The 27,537-nt window shown below is 39.9% G+C and overlaps 1 pseudogene; it reads right to left on the bottom strand.

The window, feature by feature from the left end:
* Positions 1 to 2,103: 2,103 nt before the first annotated feature.
* LOC122659353 lies at positions 2,104 to 6,217 on the bottom strand (annotated as a pseudogene).
* Between the last annotated feature and the right edge of the window lie 21,320 nt (positions 6,218 to 27,537).

Here is a 27,537-nt window from a genome sequence, read left to right as displayed (position 1 = left end):
GAGTACTTTGTAGTGGTCCACATGGATCATGACCTGGGCCCACCACTTTGGTAGCCAGAAGCTGCCCAGACAGCCCAGTGAATAGTAACCTAGCTGTGTTCTAGCATATGGGCATGGATTGGGCTGCATGCAAGGTTGATCCTTAGTAAAGTAGGGTGGTTTGAGGCTGCTGCACCACAGGGTTAGGCTGGGAGGAGCCTGTGTGCACAGATCCAAGCCCAGACTGCCTGTTCTTGGTGCAACAGTGCAGTGCAATCTGGCACAGAGATGGATTTTGGTCTCAGGAACAAAACAACATAAAAATTACATGAATATCCCTCAGATCTTCCATGCAACATGTTTGCATGTTGGATCTGAGGTGGTACATGGCAGCCCCCAGATGATCTAGGCTGTCCATGACCAGAAATGCTTCCAAAACACTGAGATCCATGGAGAAGAATAGCAAACCAGCAAAGGTAGTATGAAGAGCATGGTCTTTATACCTATAGCAGGTCTGGTAGGTTACTGGCGCTGGGCTTGGAGGCAGGGCTTGGAGGCAGGGGTAAGTCCTTCCCTTTCTTTTCCTTCCTTCTTCTCCTTCTCTTTTCTCTCTTTTCTCTCTTCTCTTCTCTCCCACGAATTGAACAGTGTTTAGAATTTCTAAAATGAGGCTGGGGTCCCCTATTTATAGACCAGCCCCTACTGAGGCCTGTTTGGCAGCTTAGGTCCATTCCAAGAATGCATTTTTAGACTGATTCTCAGTCATTCTGAGCACTCTGGTGGGGTCCACAGGGGTCCAGGGGTATGTGGTGGTTCCTAAGACTCCCATCAACCTATGGAGGGTGCCCATGGCTAGTATGGGTGATCCCCACACATCTGTTGATTAAAATACCCATTTTTACCACTCTGGGCGATTCACTGGGTGATATGTGCATCGCCCAGTGCATCACCCAGAGAATACAGCAAAGCTGTTTCTTTATGGGGCTTGCACAAGGGGTTGGCCCAAGGCTTAGGCCTTACACCTATACCTCACCCAGGGTAAATTACACCCTATTTCAAGTGTGGGCCCCACATTTATGGGGAGGAGAGAGAATAGCTAGAGTTCAAGCTGTACATTATGCTGTGTGCAGTGCAGTAGCATGGAACTGCAATCCACCTCCTGCCAGGTATGTAGGAGGTCATTCTCATAGGGTCAGCTACTAGTGTGATACTCCACAAAATGCTTGGATGCCATGTCAGGGGTTCCTGTCCTTCAATCAAATTCTCAGCCAGTTAGGGGCAGGTTTGACAATTTGGCCCATACCGCAGTTGAATTTTTTGACCTTTTATGTCAAATAAGTTGTAAAAGGTGCACGACTATATTTCTATTTGAGCTTTAAAGGTCGTTATGACAGTTATAGTTTTGAATACTTTTTTTTTTTTTGTCTTCTACTTCTGCTTGCCCGGTCGTGTACCCCCACACACAAACGCAATGGAAAGTACCGCCTTACCCCCGCTCAAGCGAGGCGCTCGAGCAGGGGTAAGGCAGTACATTCCACCTTGCTCGGTGTGGGGGTGCACACGACAGTAGGGACAAGCGAAAGTAGAGGAGTTGAATTGTTTGTGCTGACCCTGACTCCTCAATATGGTACTCTAACTTGTTGCAATAAAGTGATAGAAGTGAGAAATTGTGAAATTCTTTTGATTGTTCTTGTTTTATTCTAAGAAGTTCTCATTGTTTTGCACTTTTTTTTTGAGGGGGCATGAATTCGATGAAAGTAATTATACTCGGAAAGAGCAAAAAATAAATAAAGATCTTATTTGATGTAACCATGGTTGGTTACACCAAGCTTGAAACCTAGATAATTCTTAAAACCTCGAACAATAAAGGGTATTTTGGATAAGAACGAAGTTATTCTTATTAATGAGTTTGTCTTAAAGTGGATTTTGTCTCTTTTGTGTGTCACATAGGATGATAATGATACCATCCTTAGTTACACGGAGATTTACTCAAAAATTAAGATTGGCTCTTTTTCATCAAGTTTGATTACAAAAAGATTTTCCCTACTAGTATGTACATAGCTCTTATCCTTAATAGTATCGAAATATCTTTGTTAGGTAAATCTATATCATCAGAGCCAATTTCTATTCCTTTAGCCTCTGCAAGTAAAATTCACGAGTTCGGAGATAGAGAATGAAAGCAACTAGAGTCCCTAGAGAGCAAGTACAACCCCATATGATGAATGTGTTTCTCTAGCAACCAACTCCCACGCATCTCTCATGTCCTTCATATCCAGCTCTTTGGTAAGGAATAGCTGCCATGTTTCCAAACATTAATGAACCTATTGGAATATTAGCAATAACACGCTGAAATTCTTGGTCCCAAATAGCTCTGGTGTCATCGAAACTGAAACTGAAGAAATTGCACCGACGCATACTCCGATAACCGCCGTACTGATGTATAGGGAGAGATTGTTAGGGTTGAGAAGTAAGAAAAATGCTCCTGCCATAGGGACCATCAGTATTACTATTGATGCTGTTCTTGATACCATGTACCTACTCCTGAAAAATCGTTACAATCAAAAAATTAAAGAAGTTAATTAAAACTGAGCTACCTTCTCTTAAAAGTTGGTCCACATAGTAAAAAAGAAGGAAATTAGGGCTTACTTTGAGAAAAAATGGTCCATGAGAGAAGGAAGGAGACGCCCAAAGAACCCAAATGAAGAAGACAAGGAGACCAAAGAAAAAGTATGAGAATGTCCACGAGATTCAGCTACTTGACCTAAATTGTTCAAATACACCAACCTTAATGTTGCACCAAACATATAAACAAAAAAATATAACCAAAATTCCAACCTTTGAACCATTAATTTCACTCCAATCTCTTCTTTGGCTTTAATTATCTCACCATCTTCTTCAACTTGAAAGTCTAATTCTTCTTTAATCTCATGAATCTCTATTCCATCAATAACACCAACCTCAACAACTGGAAGATCATAAATTCTTCTCTCTCAAGCTATTATTCCACCAAGGTTTAGTCTCTAAAACCATTCTAACCCAAGTGACCAAAGGAATCACTAATGGAGTAGCTAAGAGAACTACCATACCAACCACAAGAATCCATGGTGAGATACCATTTGATATGATTCCCATACTACCAAACACAGCATAAATTCCTGTCACAATTGTTATAACAAACATTAAAATGAAACCTCCACCTATATGCTTCTCTTTCTCCTTCTTCATTTCAACTTCTCTAACAAGTGGTGCAGTTAACATAGAAACTCCTAAAGGTACAATTGAATTAAGAAGAAGATACCCTTCTGCTTTCTTCATGGATGAAGAAGAGAAAACCCAATCAACAATATTAGTAAAAATCTTCGCCGTTAAACTCGAATAACTCGTCAATAACCCAACTGCAACTTGTCGATCCAACGGGAATTTTTAAATCGTCGTAACATACAAACTGTATTGATCCAACAAATGCTATTTCCAGCTAGAACAGTGAGGAAAAAGAATTGCCAATATGATAATGAAGAGATTCTCTTACTAAGGAATAGGAATTGGTCACCATAACCTATAGCTCCAAGAGTTGAACCAATTAAGAGAACTAACCAGAGAGGGAGATGAGCTGCAGCAACACCAGGAAACCATCCAAAAAGCTTCCCAGCATCAGAAGCAAATGCAAGATTATTTAACTGAATTTGAGAGATTGAGAGAAGCTGTTTCAATTGAGATGAATAAGCTGGGAAATCTGAATTTGTTCCAGTGATTGATTGAAGCCAAATGTTACCAACTGAAAGACCAAGTCAAACACAGGTGAACGTTGGCTCTCCTAATCTCCAGCAGTCTCTCACTGTTGGAGATAAGAATCCTTCTCCTACAATCTCTCAACTAGAGATAAGATAACAATCCCCTTCCTGTTGTTGTAACAACAATTCAAAATACAAATTGTAACTATCTCTATGGAGATATTTCTTGTACAAATTCTATAAATACAGAACTCAACCTCATTGGTTGAGCAAGCTTTACAAACCACTTCCGCATATCACTTTCATGGTATCAGTTGCCTTCTATTAAGATCCGTTCCTTTTTTCTCTCTTTCAAAAACCCAATGGCCAATACCAACAACACTTCTAATCCTTTCCCAATTACAAATCTGTCCAATCTAGTGTCTGTCAAACTAGATGGCACGAACTACCTTCTTTGGAAAGAACAACTTGAATCAATCTTCATCTCTATGCAAAGGCTATGGTAATCACTCAACTTCATCTGTTGATTCCCACATTGCACTTTACAATACTGATACAGCTCGCAAGTTCAAACCACATGGCAATGGTAATCCAAGGTACCAACAAACCCACACTCCCACCAACCCATTACCACGACCTAATCAAACCACAACCCAATCCATTCCATTTCAGCAATCATTCACCCACCCTACCCACCAAAACCAACGTCCATCATCACCAGCCACATCACAAATCAAATGTCAAATATGTGCCAAATTTGGACATACTGCAAGTAAGTGTTTCTTCAGGTACTCAGCCAGCAGGAACAGTGCACTAGCACCTCAAACCAATCCTTATGTTGGTCTTCATTCAGCATCATCATCAAAGGCACCAAACTCTACGTACAATAATGATGCTCAATGGATACCAGATTTGGGTGCTACATCTCATATGACATTTGATCTAGCCCAACTATAGCAGTCCAATCCTTACAACGGTGAAGACCAAGTATCTGTTGGTAATGGTAAGCGTATCTCAATCTCTCACACTGGTACTGCCATTTTACCAACAAAATTGACACCTTTGAAACTCCAAAATGTGTTGGTTGTTCCACAAATTGCAAGGAATTTACTTTCAATTTCTTAGTTAACCAAGGATAATAATTGCTCCGTTGAATTCTTTCCATGGGGTTTTTCTATCAAGGACCTGCAGTCAGGTACAACTCTAATGACGGGACCAATCAGGGATAATCTCTACACATGGCCGAACCTTTCAGGAGGAGATATGGTACTCTATAGCTCCACCGTACCAGCAACAACTTGGCATCATCGGCTAGGCCATTCATCATAAAAAGTTCTTCATCAAATAAGAGCTTCGGATCCTTCTTTAGCAATTCCGCTAGTCAAGAATAATACCATGTGTGCCTCTTGTCAAATGGGTAGAAGTTGCAAATTGCCATTCAGTCAGTCTGGTCGAGCATCACAGCCTTTGGAACTTGTCCATTGTGATTTATTGATGATTTCAGTAGATTTACATGGTTTTATCCATTGCGATTCAAATCTGAAGCTCTACAGTGTTTTCAACATTTCAAGAAAATGGCTGAAAATACACACAAGTCAACAATCAAATATTTCCAAAGTGATGGAGCCTTAGAGCTCACCAAAGGGGTGTTTCAAGCCCATCTTGATGACTGTGGCATTCTTCCAAGAATCTCTTGCCCACACACACCTGAGCAAAATGGTGTCTCTGAAAGGAAGCATATACACATTACGGAAATGGGGCTGTCACTGCTATATCAAGCCCATATGCCAAAACAATACTGGCTCGAAGCCTTCACAACAGCAATTTATATTATTAACCGGCTACCCACACTGGTATTACAAGGCCAATCTCCATATGAAGCATTGTTTGGCAGTAAACCAGATTATCAGGCATTACAGGCTTTTGGATGCGAGTGTTTTCCTAACCTCCGTCCATATAGAAGTGATAAACTTTGTCCCAAATCCAAGTCTTGTGTATTTCTCGGCTATAGCCTATACCACAAAGGCTACAAATCTCTAGATCCTACCACAGGCCGTGTCTATCTTTCACGTCATGTAAAGTTCAATGAGGCCATTTTCCCATTTGCCACAAAAACTGATAACTTAGACAACCCCAGCCGTCCCTCACCCACCACAACCTTAACAATCCCAACCACCTTGGCTACACCACCAAACCCAATACCACTTGTTTCCCCCACAACATCTTCCACACCAAATTCCCCACCATCTCCTCTAGCATCCAATACACCTTCTCCAACACAACTTACTCCATCATTTACCAATCAGCCTCAAACCAATAACCCACAACCCACCCAAACACAACCACCTCAGCCAATTACCAATCCAGCCTCAACAACCACACAACAACCTTCACCATTACCCGCACCCCCTCCTCTACCTACAACCACTCATCATCCCATGGTTACCCGAAGCCAAACTGGCTCCAGGCGTCCCAAAATCCAGATGAGTTTGTTGACCACACGCCATCCTTTACCTATGGCTCTCACAGTTCACCTCACAAAAATACCCCCTGAACCAACATCATACAAAGTGGCTTCAAAGAACCCCTCATGGGTTGTGGCAATGGATGCTGAGTATAAAGCCTTGATGCAAAATCAGACATGGACTTTAGTTCCACCAACTAAAGAAATGAATATAGTGGGCTGTAAATGGGTTTACAGAATTAAGACCACGAGTGATGGGTCAATTGAACGGTACAAAGCCCGTTTAGTTGCAAAAGGGTTTCATCAACAACCAGGGATTGACTTCACTGAAACCTTCAGTCCTGTTGTTAAACCAGCCACTATTCACACTGTTCTCTCTATTGCAGTATCACGTGCGTGGCATGTCAAGCAACTTGACGTAAAAAATGCCTTCTTACATGGCAACTTGAATGAGGCAGTTTATATGCATCAACCTCAAGGCTATGTCAACCCTACGGTTCCAGAATATGTATGCCATCTTAACAAGGCTCTTTATGGTCTTCGTCAAGCACCACGAGCTTGGTTTCACAAGTTCAACAATTATCTGATTCAAGAGGGTTTTCGACAAAGCCTAGTTGATTCCTCCATGTTCATCTATAAAGGTGAAAGGGGCATGATTGTCCTACTTCTTTATGTAGATGACATCATTCTCACAGGTGACAATGCTGATCTTATAAAAATGGTAGTTACCCGTTTAAGTCACAACTTTGCTATGACAGATCTTGGTGACCTCCATTACTTCTTGGGCATTGAAGCAAATCGAAGTTCCAAGGGCATCACTCTCACATAGACCAAGTATGCTCTACAGTTACTAAAACGAACTGGCATGACACAATGTAAGCCTATCAATACACCAATGCCCAGTGGACACAAATTATCAACACAGAATGGTGAACCACTACCTGAAGCACATGAGTATCGGCAAATAGTTGGGGCACTTTAGTACCTCACAATGACCCGTCCAGACTTAACTTATGCTGTGAATCAGGTCTGTCAATACGTGCACAAGCCAACAACTGATCACTTAGCTGCTGTGAAACGTATCCTAAGGTATGTTAAAGGAACAGTCGGAGCTGGAATAACTATCAAATCGAGTTCTCTCAACCTACTAGGTGCATACACTAATGCAGACTGGGCAGGCTGCCCAGATACTTGACGGTCAACGTCTGGATTCTGCACCTTTTTGGGGAGTAATCTTTTGTCATGGGGTTCCAAAAAGCAACCCATCGTCTCCGCTCGATCGGGCAGTATAAAGCATTAGCAGATCACCGCCTCTAATTACTTTGGTTGTCTTATGTTTTCAGAGATCTGCACTTGGACATTACTCTACCTCTAATTGTATGTTGTGACAACATATCAGCAACACAAATGTCAGCCAACCCAGTTCTACATGCTCGTACAAAGCATATAGAGGTTGACTATCATTTTGTACGAGATCTTGTCATCAACAAACAAGTACAAGTTCGCTTTGCTCGCTCCACTGAACAAATGGCAGATATCTTCACAAAGGGTTTACCAGCACCTCTCTTTCAGCAACATGCAACCAAACTCCTTTGCCTACCGCCCAAGGGTTTGTGGGGGGATGAAAGACCAAGTCAAACACAGGTGAACGTTGGCTCTCCTAATCTCCAGCAGTCTCTCACAGTTGGAGATAAGAATCCATCTCCTACAATCTCTCAACTAGAGATAAGATAATAACAATCCCCTTCCCGTTGTTGTAACAACAATTCAAAATACAAATTGTAACTATCTCTATGGAGATATTTCTTGTACAAATTCTATAAATACAGAACTCAACCTCATTGGTTGAGCAAGCTTTACAAACCACTTCCGCATATCACTTTCACCAACCAAACTAAGCCACTGAATGGTAGTTGAAGTAGTAGACATAACTGAGTTCTTTCTCTCTACTACTCTAGAATTGATTTTTCAAGCTTTTCAACTATTGGGTTGTCTTCAATTTCAAGTGTTGGGAGTGTGGATGAAAGAGTGAAGAACTAAAGAGTAATGGCAATTCAGGTGTGATTACTAGAGTAGGAATTTGTGGTTGTGAAGATATTAACGTGGTTTTCTGTTGGCCACCACCATGTCCAGCATTTAAAGTGTATAGTTATACTCAAATGAAGAAGATCTAAATTAAAAGCTATGTGTACAAGGGTTGAGAGACAAGAATCTTGGGGAAAATTACTAGATTACCTAAATTTGGGTGTGGCTTTACCAAACAAACTACCCAATTTACAGTAATCTGGTAGTTTTTTTCTGGAGTTTATAGGGAAGTGGTGACGTTATTGAGTGATAAGAGTGATGTAATAGTGATGCCAACCTGCTGTGGGATGTGGGGCTTCACCTATTCACTCACGATTTCATTCTATCACGTCATCCTGACTCATACAAATTTAAGTAATTTGTATTGACAGGAAGAAAAGAGTTGAGATTAAAACACAAAACTGGCTAACAGTGTTGTTAAATATAACTGTCCAATCCATATATATATATATATAGATGCTTTAACTGCTTAGAACCCAAGTTGTATTTTCTTGTAAAATTTAATATAGAAGAAAGGTTAGGCACTTATGCTACATATTGAGAGACCTGACAATTGTAGAAACAGGGATCTAACCCCCACCCCCTCTTTTCTATAAAAAAAAAAAGGAAAAAAAAAAAAAGAAATGGTTTTTCTTACTATATAGAAGGTAAGGATGTAAACGGATCGGATTCGGCTCAGATAGTGCTATTTCCGCATCTGTATCCAATTAGCTTTCGGACGGATTCGGATAATGCTAAACGGATACGGATAAGATATTTATCCATTTACATATAAATATAGCTTTTTCGGATAGCTATAGTCTATCCGTATCCGCATCCGTTTAGCTTTCGGACGGATTTGGATAGTGCTAAACGGATATGGACACGGATACGAAAATGGACTTTGGCTATTCATTTACATCCCTAATAGAAGGTACTCATTATTTCAAGAATAAGGTCAAAGTTTTTCATCACCCAATGTGAAGAGAGAATCTCTTCATCCACGGTGATTTATTTATTTATTTTTTTTGGGTAAACATAGTGATTTGATGTTATGATTGAACTTTTGGAACCAATACAACTAAAAATAAAAAGGAAAATGTTAATAAGATAGAAAATAAATAAGGTTCAAATGACCATTTAACTCTGGGTTTCTTGGGGACTTGTTTACCACAAGAGAACCTCAAACTCACAATGGGGCTCATCATAATAGGACGGTACACTCTCTCCCTCTTTTTCCTCACATGTGATATTGGTTTTGTCACATGTGATATGGAGTGCTGCCCAAGCATTCTCAAGATCTCTGGAATCCATCCTACATGGTAACTGTGATCACATGTGATATGGAGTGGTGCCCAAGCATTCTCAAGATCTTTGGGATTGGTTCTACATGAAAATTATGCATTCCAATCCTATTGTAATATTCACTTCCATTTTTGTTTAGTGAGATATCTCAACCACTGTACCCATTATATATTCACCATTGGAAAATCAATGAAATAAGGTATAATATTGCAACTCAACATGGTAATCGGAGCCTAAAACACTCCAACGAGTTTTCTTCCTAGGCATTCTTTTTTTTCTCTAATGGGGGACGGACTCTCTGCTTCTTCAACCGTGGCCCCCTCTACAGCCACCGGTCTTGCTTCTTCCTCCTCCCCCCCCCTTCCCTAATGCCCACCATTATATCTCAATAAAGCTGACTTCCAAGAACTATTTGTTTTGGCAAAGTCAGGTTGAACCGTTCCTTGCTGGCTAAGATCTCTTTGGCCACCTTGATGGGTCCACTCCATGTCCCACTGATCCAACTGAGAGTGCTCAATGGCATCTTCAAGACTCCATGATTCGTAGCTTGCTCTTGGCCTCACTATCTGAAGAAGTTTTTCTGCTCATTCTCGGTAAGAAGACTAGTCGTGCCATCTGGGAGACATTATTCACTGCTTTCTCCTCTCCTTCTGAAAGCTGTATAATGTCTCTGGTAACTGTGATCACATGTGATATGGTGTGGTGCCCAAGCATTCTCAAGATCTCTGGGATCGGTTCTACATGGAAATTATGCATTCCAATTGTATTGTAATATTTACTTCCATTTCTATTTAGTGAGATATCTCAACCACTGTATGTGATACCCCGAATTTTAGTTTTCGAGATATTCTTATATACATAAATGCATTATAGATATATATATTTAATACATTCAAATAGGGTTTTCAACAAAAAGGGAGAATGGGTCATGTAGCTGAATAGTTGAATAGGTAGATATATTAATGAATATGGTTCAAAAGTCAAGATTATCAACTTCAACATCCAAATCTAAATACACTTCTCTTTATCTACACATGTAGTTGTCACATGGGTGTGTCCTTCATTATTTTCTTCTTCTTTAAAGCTTCAACAATATTTCTGTGGAGAGAATCTCGCAACCACGATCCTCTCCGTTGAGAGAACTTCTCCAACCACTACGCATGATTATCTCGCCATGCTTGTCCATTCTTTGTAAATATACATTTTATACAAGAAACCCTATTTTTGAACCAATTCTCTGCAGAACCAAAGTCATCCGGGATTCACGCGAGTTCTACACCTCATTTTTTTCCCGCTTGCGTCGGCATTATGTGATAGGTAGGCGGCGGGTAGGATCCTCTGCTTTTGATTTTCTTCAATCAACCGCACTCGCATTAATACCTTAGCCGTTTAAATCATGGCCGGAGCATCCTTTCTTGACTTTCCATTTCGAATTCCATCATCCCCCTCCAACGTACAGGGAGTAAGAGAGAGTCTATAAAGCTAAGGCGAGGAAGGGAATGATCTTCATGCCATTAGCGAGAGAGTGGATTGTGAGAATGAGATGGTAAGAAGAGGTAGTTTGTGAGAAAGTGAGACAAAATAGAGAGACGAAGGTGAGAGGTGGAATAGGGTCAAAGTGTAAAAGAATTTGAGGGAGCTGAGTTGCTTTTGGAATAAAAAGAGGAGGTGCTGTCGCCCACGTAGCAGCTGCGGTGCAAGACTCCACCGTCCGTAACCAGCCGCCCGTGGAAGACGAAATCACCTGTTAACGTTTCAGGTATCCTTAGCCTCTGTAGTCCTCAACCTTGAGCATGAAATACCCCTACCCATATGATCATAATGGACCAGATATATATAAACCCACTAGTTTTATTCCCATTCTTTTCACCTTGGTCATGACTCCGGTCATCTTCTCAAGCCGTGACTAAGTCACCAAGCCTAAGACAACCGAATGCTTTCCCTCTTGAATAGTATTGGTTTCAACATAATTGTTAATTTTATATATTATAAGGCTAGTAGTGGATACTTTTCAAATCTAATACTTTATACATATATTTATGATGAATAGTATTACATGACCTCACTATGTTATATTTACATTGGTTTCATTTAATGTTTGTTGGATGATGATTACATCACCCCATTATTTAATATGTTGGTGTCATTGATGGGTGGTGGTGATCCCATTCCTAAATAGTATACCCTATTTTTAAATGAATATAGCCTAGCACCCCGTATGTATAATACTCAATAATCCGACCAACTTCCGTGCTATGCACAAAGCTAAACCGATCTCCGACTTGAATCCATGTTTGAACCAGAGACCCCCGATTATTCCATATACCCCATGGTTATAAGAGGAACACTTGAGTCGCACAACCATCCTAAATAACTTTGGCATTCCGTAAGGGTCCATGAGAAGCTTACGCCCCATCTACCTCAAAGACTAAGCTTCCTATTATATTATTGCGCTCCTATCTAACTCCCTATTATGTTATTGCTGATTGCATGTCTAGTAATTATTTTATGTTAGTTGCTTTATCTAGTTATTATTTTATGTATCTTTCCTATTCTTCTTGTAATCTCGTGAGCTCAATAGCTAGTTAATGGCTATTCTATTGGATTGAGAAGACAGAGAGAATATGATATTGATTTCTATTTTGGAGGAGACTCCATTAATGAACCTTGATGAATCCTTGGGCAAACCTTGAAGGGCTTCTCTCTGCTTACTAGGGACCTAGGAGAGTTGCTACCCCTTTCAACCTTCTTCTCTATCGATCCCGCACTACAAGTAAACAAACAAAATAATGGTTCTTTGATTGGGTGAACCAAAGTCAAATCGGGAAGTCGATAGTATATATAATGAACCAAAACCAAAAATTAATTAGGACTGTCTATGTTTTAAATCATTAAAATTGAAGTAATAAAATGTTTAGATTTTAAATTAAGGAAGGATACCCATGTAGGTGACGTGGACGAATTCACAAGAAACGAGACAGAAAGGGGTTTTCATAGAACCAACGGACAGTGCAATGTGAGTGGAAAACCGTCATATTATTGAGTTTTATCGCATTTTATGATCAAATATGTTTCATTGCATCATGATTTATGTTTAGTGAAATATATTATGATATATGCCTTAGAATGTTTTAAATGATATATAATACATGATCTTATTTATGATGAGATTTTAAGGCTAATATGAATTTCATGAACGAAAGATTGAAATAAATGTTAGACTCATGGAAATGAAACGAATGGAATGGTAAAGAACCCATGTGACTACCACCCCTTTCCGGAGGGGGTTAGGTACTCGGATGAGGTGTACGAGATGCTAGAGTGTGATCCTTCCCGGGGTTACGATGCCGGAATCGGGAGTAGATCATGCCTAGTGTGACAGATGTCCTCCCGGGTTACGATGCCCGGAACCAGGAGTAGACATAGTATATTCCGAGATAGCCCTTCCCGGGTTACGATGCCCGGAATCGAGTAGACTATCCCTTATATACCGATGAGATTAGTCCCTCCCAGGGTTACGATGCGGAACTAGGGTAGACTATCCATTGTTCGAGTGATATGGCGGTCCTCCCCGGGTTACGATGCCTGGAATCAGGAGTAGACCTTAAGTTTATGGCGATTATGACGACCTCACTTTCTACGTATGAGTGGTAGTTCACAATGACCGGACCAAATTAATTAAATGATTTATCTTAAGAATTAAAAGATGTACTATATTTTCATTGAGCATGTTTTTAGTGTTATTTTCAAATGCCATGCATGATTATATATCTATGATCAAATGTATAATATGTTCGATTCTATCATCCATGTTTCTTGCATCATAATATGACTCGTATTCTTCTCACGGGCTAGTTGAGCTCACCCTCAATATTTTACGATTGCGGAGCAGGCTCACATGGAGTGTCACTATACGGAGTGCGTTAAGAAGGCTAGGGAAAATACTTGATAATTCCCGAGTAGTGGATCCTTGATTTAATAACGCTTAGAGTTATTTCTTTTCTTTTATGATTCAAGACAGTTGGTGAGTTTTAGTGTGATAGTAGGTGGTCAGTAGCATTAATGTAATTTGAAGAATAGAATGGGATGTAATGCTTTATGATGATACAAGTTGTGTGATGACTTAAGTAAGAGGTTTTTAGACTATGGTTATGTGAATGAAGTTCTTTTTAGATTTCGGTCATTGACAAATTACTTAGAATGAATAACTTCCATTGTGCATTGAGGTGATATAGGCTTAGTTTCCACTGCAATTCAATGATATTTGAGTGATTAATTATCCGCTGCCAATGAATTAAATGTAAGTGAGATGGAAGACCGGTCGTTATCACACGGCGGCCCGCGAGGGCCAGCACCCATATCTCACCCGGATTTGGGGGCGCTACACTGTACCCATTATATATTCACCATTGGAAAATCAATGAAATAAGGTATAATATTGCAACTCAACACATCATGACACACTCACAAGTTTTAAGAATATCATTCTATTTCTTCAAATCAAAAGATACATACATATATATAGGGGAGGAGAAAAAAAGCCGATGGAATATAGTTGTGAATATAACCATTGGAATGTAGTTATTAGAATATAACCGTTGAAAACGTCTTGGAAAAAATGCACTTGAAAATATAGGCATCACTTGAGAATGAAGTTGGAAGAGAGTGATAAAGAGGAGTAGGCATTAAATACTTATCATCATGATTACATCAGCTTGTCGAATGGGAAGCTGTCCATCGACGATCAGATTTGCTCCCAAGGCATTAACCTCGCCTCAAAATGCAATTTGTGTGGAGAGGCAAGTGAATCTCTGAATCATATTTTCTTAGAATGTATATTCTTGACCAAAATTTGGCACCTATTCTCTGCTTGTTTTGGAGTTGTTTGGCAGCAATTTGACTTACTTCATTCCATGGTTTTATGGTGGATGAGAAAGAGTAGTGGCAAAAATCTAAAAGCCCCTTGGGCGGTCAGTTTGATTTTGACAACCTCCAACATTTGGTAGGAAAGAAATAGGAGGCGGCAGGAGAATAAATCAGAATTGAGGCTCATCTCTATGAGCTCACTAAAAGTGATCTCCATGAGGCTAATTTCAATTTAAAATGAGCTATTAAATCTGTGGCAAATTTGGTGTCCAGCAGAAGATTGGGTCGACCTGTTATTCCTTCCCAACCCAAACCTATTATTGAGGTATTTTAGTGAAAGCCAACATGCCCCTTGAATCAAGAGGAACTCATACTCACAATAGGGCTCATCATGGCATATTGTAGACGCTGAATTTTGTCACACACACCCCCCCACGGTGATGATGACACGAGACATAGGCGATCTTTGACACCTCATTCGAAGTCAGACCAACCCTGAAGAAAGCCAAAAACCTTCACAAAAGCTAAGTCCCCCCAAAGACCCCAAAAAACCACAAAAATGTGACCACAACCTCGTGATCAGGTGCCGCACAACCCAAAAAGCCCCTATAAATTGAGGTTTTGCCCCTTCTAAGGATGAACCGAGGGGGTCGGCCTTCTGAGGATGAGCCATGGGGGTTAGCCTTCTAAGGATGAGTTGTGAGGTCGGCCCTCCGAGGATGACCTGTGGGGGGTCGGCCTTCTGAGGATGAGCCGTGGGGGTCAGCCTTCAAAGAATGAATTGTGAGATCGGTCCTCTGAGGATGACCCATGGGGATCGACCTTCTAAGAATGAGTCGTGGGTATATTTTGATGGGTATATTTTTGTTTATCAATAATAATAATAATAAAGAGGGTTCCCTACACTGCCAGCATGGGGAATAATCTACATGCCCACACCAACAAGTGGTTCTGAAAAGGTATCACCCATATGGTGCCCCAAATTTTTTGAGTAAGTAAAAATCCATGTGAGAGAGAAACTACACACTACGTACCATTATGACAATCTTTTTGCCTAATAATAATAATTTGGGAAGAAGACCGTTGCCTGGTCGAGTGTCCCCTACACCAGCGTGGGCCAATGAGCGGACACACAAGGGCTTCAATCAAGGCGAATTTTCATTTTGTAGGGGACAGGTGGTCATTTCAGGGGGGAGGGAAGGCTGTGTCTAGGTAAGCTAGGCTGCACGTGGCTAGGCAACGTTCTTTTTCCCTAATAATGTAGAGTATAGGTAAGGGAAGAGGGATTTGAATTCATTCATTTGTATTCATAAATCAATGAGCTGATCTGTTTGCAAATCTTCTTTGGATAAGTTATTTATGCCCAAAGGCTATATGACCTACGAGCATATGTGTATTGTAATAAAAAGGAAAAGAAAATAACAATAAATGGGTTTCTGGTAGGTGGAATTTGGACTTGGGGTGGGCTTACTTGGATCATGGGCTTTCCGGGAATATGTTATTTTTTTGCCTAATTTTAAGTATTGGTTTTAAAATACGTTGATATTATTTTTTTTTTTGAAAAATTACATCCCTTCTCCTCTACTATGCCCTAATTAAACTTTCCTCCCCTCATAAATTATTATTACACCTATGTCGTATAGTAGAGTCCGTCTGTTAGGTCGTGATGTGGTTAAGTAGTATTTTTTTAATCCCCAAAATAACCTTGGGTGTATGTAAGATGACCCTTTTATCCTAGGGATAAAAAATGATGAAAAGACATTAGAGTTAACTCCTTCCTCAAAACTTCATCATCTTCTCTAGCGAAGGTGAGATGCTCGACTCTGAGCTTTTGGATTCTAATCAAATCCACAACGATTCGCAGAGGAAAAAACCATGGCTGCAAAGGCTTCTCGCTTCGCTCTGAGAAATCAATAGTAGCAGGGGGTGGCCTACCTGCTTCTGAGATTTCTCCATGGCCACCGTAGCAGTGACCAGGTTAGAACCATCACCTCTTCAGCAGGAAGAATACGAGGACATGAAGGGCGTCAAGATCTTTGGAAGAGCACTCTACGTAGATGTGCAAGCCACCTCCCTAGTCAATCTTAGAGTTTTGGACGCCATGCTCCCCTTCTACCTCTCTGGCTACGAAAACCCATACTTTCGCACCCACCTCTACACTTGGAAGTCCGACCTCGTCATTGAGAAGGCCAGAGCCCAGATAATCTCCCTAATCAATGACTCCCTCAAGGAGATGAGGCTCATATTCCGAAGGCCTTGGGAGTGGCGGAGGATACGACTCGCACTTCCATTAGGTATGGGATTGGGAGTTTAACACGGACGCTGGATTGATCGGGCAATTGATCCTATAATTCTGCTAAGAATTCAATGGGCATAGCACTAATCTATGGAAGAAATGCTGTTGGCAACATAAGTCAGCATGAATAGTAGAAATCATAAATGATGAAAGCACACTCACTCAGCTCTCCATCTGTTGTGCATGGGACTGCATATTGCATTTGAATGCAATTAATGATGGTTTGAACAATTGAGAAGAGAGCCATGGTTGGCACCTACCTCGCACAACATATTTGAAGAATAGAGAAGCTAAAGCGGTTACGACATTGACGCAGAAGCCGATTCGGACGGAGAAACCAAGGATTGTTTTTCTCTCATCGTTCTCTCTTTTGCTTCTCCTATAAATACGGGTAGAGGGATGAGTTCAAGGTACAAGACTCAGAACCAAGAACGGGATTCTCAGAGGTGTTCTTGAGTTTGGGTTTGGGTTTCACTTGTAGGGCACTCTGGGTATTACTTTCTGTGTATAATTTCCTTTGGGAAATTTGTGAGTTATATTGTGAGTGAGCTTTCTTGTTGAACGGTCCCACATACAGTGTTGTGAGTGAGGAGTTTGTGTTGTAATATTCCCTATATTAGTGAAGTGATTTTTGTGTTATTGTCCTATGGACGTAGGCCATCGTACCGAATCACGTAAATCCCGTGTCTTTGCATTTTTACTTTTTCATGAGTCTTTGTTACACGCTTTGATTTTCGTAAGTGTCGATTAGTGTGGGATGAACTTCCATCACAATTGGTATCAGAGCCTAAGGTTGAGAAGCATTGTCAGTTGGTTGTTGCTTGCGAGTCAAGTCTGATCTGGTCAAAGCGATCTAACTTGAACCCAAAAGTTTGGTCCGAATGTGTGACCTGTTGACCCGGGCCTATGAACCAGTGTTGAACCGGGTTGGTCCGGCTCTGTTGAGCTTTGGTTTGGTTCAGATTGAACAGTTTACTTGAATTGAACAGGATTTGGTTATTGTTTTAGAAACAAAAATTTTCAGAGGCCCGTGTGGGTTCGTTTGGTTGAATTTTGAGGTGCAATTTTTTTCAGGTTATCTATTTTTTTGTACTCTTCGATTTGATATGTAATTTGGCATATCTTGAGTAATCAGAGACCATGATTTTGGTATTTTTTTGCATTTTTCTACAACCTTGAATGCATGTTATAATGGGCGTGGAGCATCGGATTGAGCTCTAGTTTGGACCATTATGTCCGATTTTTTAGACCTGTTTGGGTACTGTTGACACCTTTAAGGATCTGTTTTGACGATTTTGAACTCAATTTTCTCGAATTTTGTTTTAATTATAATAGGCAGTGGGTGTCCCGGTTTTGGGGTTTAAGGTACTTAAATATATCAAAATAACTTTCATGTCAAAGATAATTTTGTTCATGGGTTATGGAATCCCCAATTTGATTGCAGAGGTTAGGATTGCAAAGTGTTATGATAGAATTAGACGGGATCCATCAAAGTGGCATGCTTGATTTTTTATTATGATAATTTTGTAATTCAAGGATACATAATTATAATAGCAGCAAAATAGATAATGATCACCAAAATGTGACATTATCAAGGTTTAGAGGTTTCATGCACAAGAAATGGAGAAGCATGGCCTAAGGGTTTCTTATCACACAAAGATGGAGGAGATTTTCGAACGTCATGGCCTTCTCGTAGTAGTTACACTAAAAGGACCAATACATTTTTTTACCCAAAGGTTGAAAAATGTAGTACGATCGAAACTCTTGTTTGCTAGTTCTGATTGCTGGCATGTTTCATTATGTGTGGGTATATCATACTAAAGTGTTGGTGACATTTGCCCAAAGATGATGTCACCTAAGTTAGGGAAACATATGTTGGAAAGGACAGTAGTTTAGGAGTTCCTTCTCCCCAAAGGTGATGGAATTTTCGGGAGTTGTTGTTCCTTTCGTGGTAAATGTGGATGAATAAGAGAACTAGTGCATTCCTAGCCCAAAGGATAGGGATGCCATAATGATTGTAACTTTTATTCGGTTTTATATTGGTAAGTGCATTGATTATATAATTGACTAGCCTGTTTACTCATGTCTAATATTTTATTGATTATTTCTTCTTCCTTGCATGATGTCATATTTGAGAATATTTTCTACTGTTCTTACTCACATTGGAATAACTATAAGAAAAAATAAGTTGTGGACCTATAAGAGAATTTAGGGTAAATGTCCAAACTTGATATGTTTAGAAATACTCTAAGAGATAAGATCAGGATAAGAAAATGGGAACAGGGAGAAGGTAGTTGTGTCCAAAAGAAACTCGTGATGAAACTAAAGTTTTAGTGGTACTGTAATACACAAAAATTCAGACAATTGTTTCAAAATTTGGTACAATTTACTTGGTGGTTTATTACTTGTTTTAGTTAATCAGTGGGAGCTTATTGCTTGTTTTATTTAATTAGTGGGAGCTTAGTGGGAGGTTGTTTATTATGCTTAACTGTCATATTGCATGCTTGGTTTGTGAAGCATGGAAATTTATGTATAAACCTGTTTATGCTTGGTTTGTTGAGCATGGCTATTTATGAGTATGCATGGTTTGCTTATTTTAGTAGTTATATGCATATGTTTATTGATATCTGAATGTTTCAAGGCGGTAATACCAAGGTTTCATTGTGGTAATAACCAAAGGCGGTATTTAGCCAAAGTTATACATTAACCAGTTTTGTGACGGTTTACCACAGGGGTGGTGGTTAATATCAAAGTAAAAGAGGACCCATAAGGGCTTGATGACAAGGAATATGATCACAGATTGGTTGTCATGGTTAATTTTTCATTGCGATTCTGGTTAGCAAGTAAGCTTGTGTTTGTGATTGATAGAAAATTGTATGCTGTATATTGAGGTGTATCTTCTACTGTTGTTCGACAAGAGTCTATTTGTTGGCTGTTTCAAGGTTTTAAGGTGGTAGTTTGCAATGCGACTCACAGGCCAAGCCAGTAGGAAGGTGTGTATAATTAATATATCCGAAGTGGGAGATTGTAAGATATTTCCAATATCATGTTGGGCTTAATTAATTGTACCCTAGCTATTGGTGTGGGTCCATGGGCATAAACTTAGTTTAGCACTACTACTTTAAGGTGGGGTATACTAGTCTTTTTTATTGTGAGGTGGATTGGATTAGGGTTTTGTATTTATTATAATACATGGTTAGGGTCCTTGCAATCACTTGATCTCATTCTCTGTTCTTCCCATAAGAATGTGAGGGGTGTGTGAGAAAAGGAGACTGAAGAAGATCCTGAAGAAAGTTTCTTTGGCGAAGGATGGCGACACAAATGATATTATTCTTCTCCAATATACGCGGGTGCAAGGTACACATTGTTTTTCCGTTATTTTATTCAATCGTGTTCTAGTTCTCTGAATGGAGAATCCTTACACCTTGCTGCAACAAAGCCCAAGGATTTTTCTAACACCTTGCACCTTGCTGCAACTCAAACCACCATATTGGCCCCCTCCTTCTCCTCTTCTTCTTCTTCAAACCATCCACCCGCCCCTACCCCCTGCTGCAATCCAACCCACCACCATTCTGGTCCCCACCACCCAAACCCCCTGAAAACAGATCCCAGTCCTTCTTCTTTCTTTTCACCCTTCCCCTTCCTAACTCTTTGATTGACTGATGGTTTTCAAAAACTACCTTACATGCTCTATTTTCTGGTGACCAGCTCTTCATATTGACGATTGATCACTTCTGTTGTTCACCCATTTCAGTCTCAGACTTGGGGGTTTCAATCGATACCCATTATACTGAACCTTAGTTCGAGGGCTTGGAAGACCTGAAGTTATAACACAGTTTAGATCTGATATTTCTTTCCTATTGCCATATGTTATTGCCATCTCTTGCATTCGGTAGGGTTAGGAGTTTATCCCTAAACTTTCACTTTGATTGAATTCCTATTGCATGAGTTTCATCGATCAAACCTGAGAGGTTGAGATGGGTTATCACTGGTTTCTGTTTTGTATGAAAGGAAGAAGACAATCTTGGTGATGGGTTGTTAAATGTTAATCATTCAGAGCTGAAGGAAACGGTAAATGGGGGAAAGAAAGAGAATAAAGGAGAGGGTGAATGAGAGATGGTAAGGTGAGATCGGTTTTAGAGGATAGAAATGAGAAAATGGAATAGATTATTAGCAGAATCAGAGATAGGGTTTGGGTTTGGAGAGTTCAGTCAATGATTTGCTAGGTAAGAGATGAGAAGGCATGAAAAGGATGGGAGTTCGATAATGATGAGGTTTTTGTGGTCGGCTGAGTGTGAGGAAGAAGGGGTTATGGGTGATTTAATTAAAAGGGTTAGGTACTTAGCCCATTAAGAAGGGCAAAATTGTCTTTTAAAAAATATTAAGTTTTTTGGTTAAAAAAGAGCTTATATATTATAGATTACCATAATAAAATTACATTCTTTGGTACTTCCTCCCCCTAGCATCATTCTGCAATAAAAGAGAGTGCCGTGGGAAGGGAATCAACATAAAGTGAGACCCCCTATGTGGAATGCAAAAAACTGGCTAAAAAATCTGCACAACTATTGGTTTCGCGAATATGGTGCGCAAAAATACAGCTAACAAAGGTGTCATGCAACTGCCAAATATCCTCGATGCGCCACCGAACAGCCCATGAAATCTGGAATGTTCCAACTATCATAAATGGTACCAAATAAAATCAAATGATTACTAGCAGCCCAGTCCAAGACTGCTCTACGTTTATCAGGGACATTCATCCCCCTGATATTCCACGCACCAAACTTCATCATGAGGACTGTGGAGAAGAGGAGCGTCACAACGGACCACCCCGGCCCGGACTCCGATCCCGTTCCCTATGAGGGGAGGTAGCAACCACACCAGTCACCCCACAATCTGACGCTTCCACTTGTTCCAATGCCGCAAACCGATTGGGTTGAATGGGAACATCCATAAGAACCTGCCTTCCATCATCAATCTTCGACGTTGCAGCAGCTCCATTTTTACTATTACCACTGTGGGGCAGAGAGCCCAGTGCCGAAGCCGCAGGCACTTCAGAAGCAACAAGAACCATTGCATCATTTCTCCCACCCAATTCTAAAACTCTCCCTGAACCAATGACCGAACCCGAACATGCAATTGAGCCACGGTCCTGGGAGACCCGATTAGTAGAAACCACTTTCAAATTAGAAGCCTTGTTGGTTTCCACTACTCCGGCAGTTGTGGCATGTGCACATGCATTCAAAGGTTTTTTAGAAGTTAAACTGTCCACTTTAGTTTGAGTAACCGTCTGCCCCTTGTCACCACGTGCCAGGGTGGTAACTGCCCCATGTAACGAACCTGGTGATGCAGCCTTCTCCCTCGTTGCCGACGAGGAAGAACCACCACCAACAGCGGGCAACGCCGAAGTTCCAGCACCCCCTACATGGCGTGAAACTTCCAGGGGACGCTTGCCACGAGAATGCCGCCGGCTTGGAATAATCCAAGGGTCTTCAACTTGCATCGCGTCCCCATTAGAACCCTCTGTCGAAGCATTACGAGCAATAGCAGCAACCACACACTCCTTATCAACGTGGCCAAAAATAGTACAAACCGAGCACAATGGTGGACTCCAATCATAATGAACGGATTGTTCAATGATGGTGCCATCTTCCAATGCTATAGGAATAGTGGTTGGCAAACCATCCACAACCTTAATCGAGACACACAATTGCGCAAATGACAGGCGCTCACGAAGCAAAGTTCTGCTGTCGACACATATCGGGCGACCAAGGACACTGGCTATTCGTCCTAAGGAGCGGGGTCCCCAGAAATGAAGATTGAGGCCATATAGCCTCACCCATAATGGTAACTTCGTCTCCTCCCTCTTCAAGAGTGAGACATCTGGGGACCAAGGCCGCAAGACCAGTGGCCTGGATCCAAGACTCCATGGCCCCTCATCAAGTATCTGTCTACTAAGATCCACCCCCTGAAAATCAAACACAAAAATACCACTCTCTAAGCCAAAGACTTCTACCGCTCCAACATGGCTCCATTGTTCATTGACAAATCGTTTCATAGAAGAGAAGGTTGGCTTGGGACCAAACACATATCCTACCGACGCAGATTCCCAGCGATCTGTCTCATCCGCTAAATCCTCCGTAGAGCACTTGGCAACCCTCTTGCCATTAACAACTTCAGGTTGGTTGCTGACATGACTATTTAAAAGCTTTTAACTAATGGTAGGGGTTCTGTCTGGAATTAGTTTGGTAAAACAGGGGGTGGCACTGACAATATGGCAATTAGTGGGTATGCTTAAAATATAGGCAAACGTTAGGGGGTGGCTTTGATAATTTTCCTTTAAGTAACTGGGGTCTAGAAATTATAGTTTAGGAATGTAAAAAAAAAAAAAAAAAAAAAAGAAAAATTACAAAGCATGGTTTTAAATATTGGACTGGACGGCTTGGTTGACCTGTGCTGGATTAGAACCGCCGCCATTTTTTAGTTGGGCCATGGACGGATAGAACTGTAATAAAAATTGGAATCAAACATTTTTTTTCTTTCATTTGGGTTTAGAAAAACCATGTACGCCACCACAATAGCCTAAATAGGTTCTTCTACCACAAAAAAAAAAAACAACGACACCTAATGAGGTCTGGGTGCATGAATATAGGATGAGAAGTGAATATACTACATGTTCATACTTCATTCTCATAAAAAAAAAATATGTTCAAAAGGTAGAAAAATTATAAATGGACAGCCACAACATGATGTCTATTTGATAGTGTGTTTTAGCCATGTTTGGATAGTGAGGAAATGGTCAGATTTTTCTTGGAGTGTGGAAAATGTGATTTTAAATATTGACCGGGAAGTGTGAAACTCAATGTATATATATATACACACTAGTAAATATGCACGTGGACAAGAATGTGTGTGCGTGTGTGAGTGTGTGAGAGAGAGAGAGAGAGAGGACTGGTGGGAGGTGAGAGATGTACGCGAGAGGGTGAATTTGACCCAGCAAGTTTATTGTGATTAAATTTAAAAAAATTATATTTGACTAATTGGCAAATTGCTACCCATATGTCTAAAATATGACTTTCATCACAACACAGAAAAATATGATTTTCATATTTCCGCGCATTGAGCAAACTTATAGTACTTAGTGGTTGTGGTTCATTTGCAGAGCTGCAAAAGAAGTAAAAAACAATGAGCAAATTGATGGTCTTCTAAAGATAAGAGGATTTTCCAGACTATTTTGATGCTTCAAAACAAATTGGTTATTGCATTGAGAAAAATAACTCCGGTAATTCACAATTGAGGGCAGAATACTCCTTGAGAAACTGGCCGGATTTGTGCTGTATAACATTGTCAAATCAGTGATTATTATCTAAAAATGTTACAACAGAATTATGAAAAGGAAATGGTTAAATGAGACGATGTATGGTTGAGGAGGTTAGACAACCCCCAATGCAATCAATTATAATTATGAAACACTTGGCCAACTATTTATATTAAAAATCGGTACAAAAATGGAATGAATGAATACAACGATCTCACATTTGAGCTCAAAATATGCTAATGCAAGGAATTCTTTTATATATTTCTAGTTACAATTTTCAGAATATGCATACAAGCTATGACTCGCTAGAGTCTTTAACAGCTTCAGTATCATTCGGCCCCAGTTTACAGTCAGTGCATAATGCCTTCAACCAAGAATTGACCTAGAAAATCCACAAGATAATTTGAAAATAAAAAGAAAGGAGAATTACATGATTGCACAATGTTTGCATGATGATACTTTTTTAAAGAGCATTGTACCAACTATCTTGAAAGGCAATCATCAAATGTGAATCATGCATCCACAACAAAGCTTCTTCCCTCTCATGAATATCAAACTATTTACATTTTTTTAATCTCAAATTACACCTTTGAGGAATGGCAGGCCCATCTCTCTCTAATGGATGAAGTGTTTGCAGTGTTGCTCACAAGACCAGTAAAGCCAAAGTATTATTTTAACATTCAGATAATCTATCATGAGAAGTGTTACACCTAGTGAGAACCCAGTAATTTGAATTTTTTTTACTGTTGCTTTAGTTTCATTCTAGCTATTTTATATCTATTGCTAACATTAGGATAACAATTGTTTGGTTGATCTGAAAATTTGTTGCATGTACAATTGTGTGTGAGTGTATGAGAGAGAGAGAGAGAGAAACTTTGTAAGAAGAAAGGAACAAGCTCTCTAGTGAAAGTTGGGTGTGGAATTCCCATCAAGTTACAGCTAATGCTGATATAAACGGGTTTGCAATCCTTCAAAGCAATTGAATTGTAGTATCGATCAGTTCATGTGCAAGCTCAAAGTTCTCTTAGAGATACAAGTGCAAAATAGAAGAGTTCCTACTAGAAATGGAATTAATTATGGAGGAGGGGTGTTTCAGGCTCAGAATTGGTCGCGGATCCAATACAACCTTGTTTTCCATCACAACAGTTGAAAAGAAGGGCTCCAAGATAGAATCATCAACAACTTGAAAAATGCGGATTGCTCTTGGTGGCAATGAGATGCAGTAGCAAGTGAAGTCTTGGGATTCCTTACACTCCCACTGAGTCGGACTAAAACCAGTGGTTAGTATCTTTCCATGTTAGGATATTTAGCCTATCTCCAATCCGTTCAGCATCTCACTTCTTTTTTTCAAGATTTTCTGCTTTCAATATTTTGGTCTCTCTTGTTCTTGCTAAGTATTGTTCTTTTTATTAAACTATGTTTTCTGCCTTCTTTCTAATACAATCCCTTTTCATTCTAACCCCCCTCCCCCAAAAAAAATTATAGTATCTACGACTCAATGTAAAGAAAATTTACCAAAAATAAAAAATAAAAAAACCTCAATGTAAAGGAAAAGTGATTGTTTTTTTAATCTCATTTCCTCCTACTATGCTAGAGTCATGGTTATCATCAAGTTAGTTACTGGTATTAAATATAAAATTTCCTCAAATTAATCTTATTAGTGAATGTTTTCTGTATTCATCTAGCAGAAGGACCTTATGCCTTTATATACAAATAAATTGGGAAAACTAAAAGTACCAACTAAGAAAACCTATTCCCAATCTGACTAAAGATTACACCATAAAAAAAAAAATGAACTTTATTCACTTAGGATCATTTATAGGGTAAAGAACAGTCACATAAATCATAAAAACCAATCTAATTCATAGAAACAAAAGCAAACAAATTATTCTTTTGTTTATTCTTAATGCTAATTAATATAACAACTTACCTAATGAGATTCTTCGAAGTAATACACAGAACTTTAATTGCAACACCAATCAAACTACTTCCATGAATATGAATTCCCTATAGAAGTTGAGACAGGATGAAGTCTAAGAAATTCAATCAAACCCAGTGAAATCACAGTAAAATCTAGTAAAGATTGTACCATCAAGCAAAATGAATTTTATTCACTTAGGAGCATTTATAGGCTAAAGAACAGTTACATAAATCATCAAACCCAATCAATTCAGAGAAACAAATGCAAACAAGTTTTAATTGCAACACCAATGAAAGTACTTCACGTAGTATAATCCATTATAGAAGTTGTGGCAGGAAAAAGTGTAAGAAATTCAATCAAAACAAGCATAGTCACAGTAAAATCTGCGAAGAAAAATGAATAATTGATATAAAAGCAAAGAGATGGGATGATTATCAGGCAGCACCCAACACAGGAGACACCGATGGCAATCGCTATTCCAATGGCTCAATAAGGTGTAAGGCGAGATCTGCATCAATGCCTGTGAACATGAACTTGATGCTTTTGCCATTATCAAACCAAACATCAGTTTGGTAAGGGGGGAAATATCCTTCTCTCCTCCTGTTCAATACTTCAACTTGAATTTTCCACTTTACCCGATTGAATTGAGAGGGAGAGAGAAGAAGAGAATGAATGGATTATAGGCATCTTGATTATTATATCTTAACATTAATAAAACTTAGAAAGCTTATACCTTTGTAGCATTTCTAACATTCTTCTTGCACCACCCTAGGGCAAGAAGAGGGAGCTGGAGTTGGTGTATCTCTCTTTGAGTCATTCTCATAACATAATAAGCCGATGGCGATGGCGATGTAGGGCATTGAACTTTGCATAGAGCCCGAACTAGTGGGAATCATCTACTTGCACCACCCTACCATTCACGATGTTCTTAGAAGAGAACTTCACCCAATCCTGGGAATGCTTGTACTGGGAGAACCAGTATCGATCAAACTCCGGTTCTTCGGATGAGGAATCCTCTCCTGGTGATGGAGATGGTACAGCTGATGGCGATGACGGCAATGGGTCAGACCGCAGGTGCTTGCGGGTCACTGCCTTCCTTGTCGTGCTGTGTTTGCCACTCGAAGACATGGCTGCAACATGGCAAGAAGAAGGAGAATAGGGAATTAGGGCATAAACAGTAAAAATCAAATAAAAGGAGAAGAAAATAGGGACAACAATACAAATAGGAATAGAAAAGTATCAAAACATACCTAAGGCTCGCGTAGGTGCGCGGGGAACTCGATTAAATGCTTGGAAATGGTGGTGGAGTAGCCTAGGAACCCTTTAGAGCACAACCTTGGAGGTTTGGAGCTCTCAAAATGAGATTAGAAATGAAAAGGAGAGCTCTTGGACTATTTATAACTGTGCCCCAATTCTCTAGGCGATGCACTGGGTGATTGAGCCAAACGCCCAGTGAAACGCCCAGAGAATGGAAAAACAGTAGAAATGAAATTTTATTAAATGGGCTTATGATTCCTACAATATAAAGGTATAATTGAGTCCTTTGAAGCATTAATTGGATAATGTGAATAAACTCAAAAAAAATATATAATATGA

This window comes from Telopea speciosissima, chromosome 4, assembly GCF_018873765.1.
Source record: "Telopea speciosissima isolate NSW1024214 ecotype Mountain lineage chromosome 4, Tspe_v1, whole genome shotgun sequence".
In the NCBI taxonomy this organism is placed as follows: Eukaryota; Viridiplantae; Streptophyta; class Magnoliopsida; order Proteales; family Proteaceae; genus Telopea; species Telopea speciosissima.
This window is presented reverse-complemented; position numbering and strand designations above follow the sequence as displayed.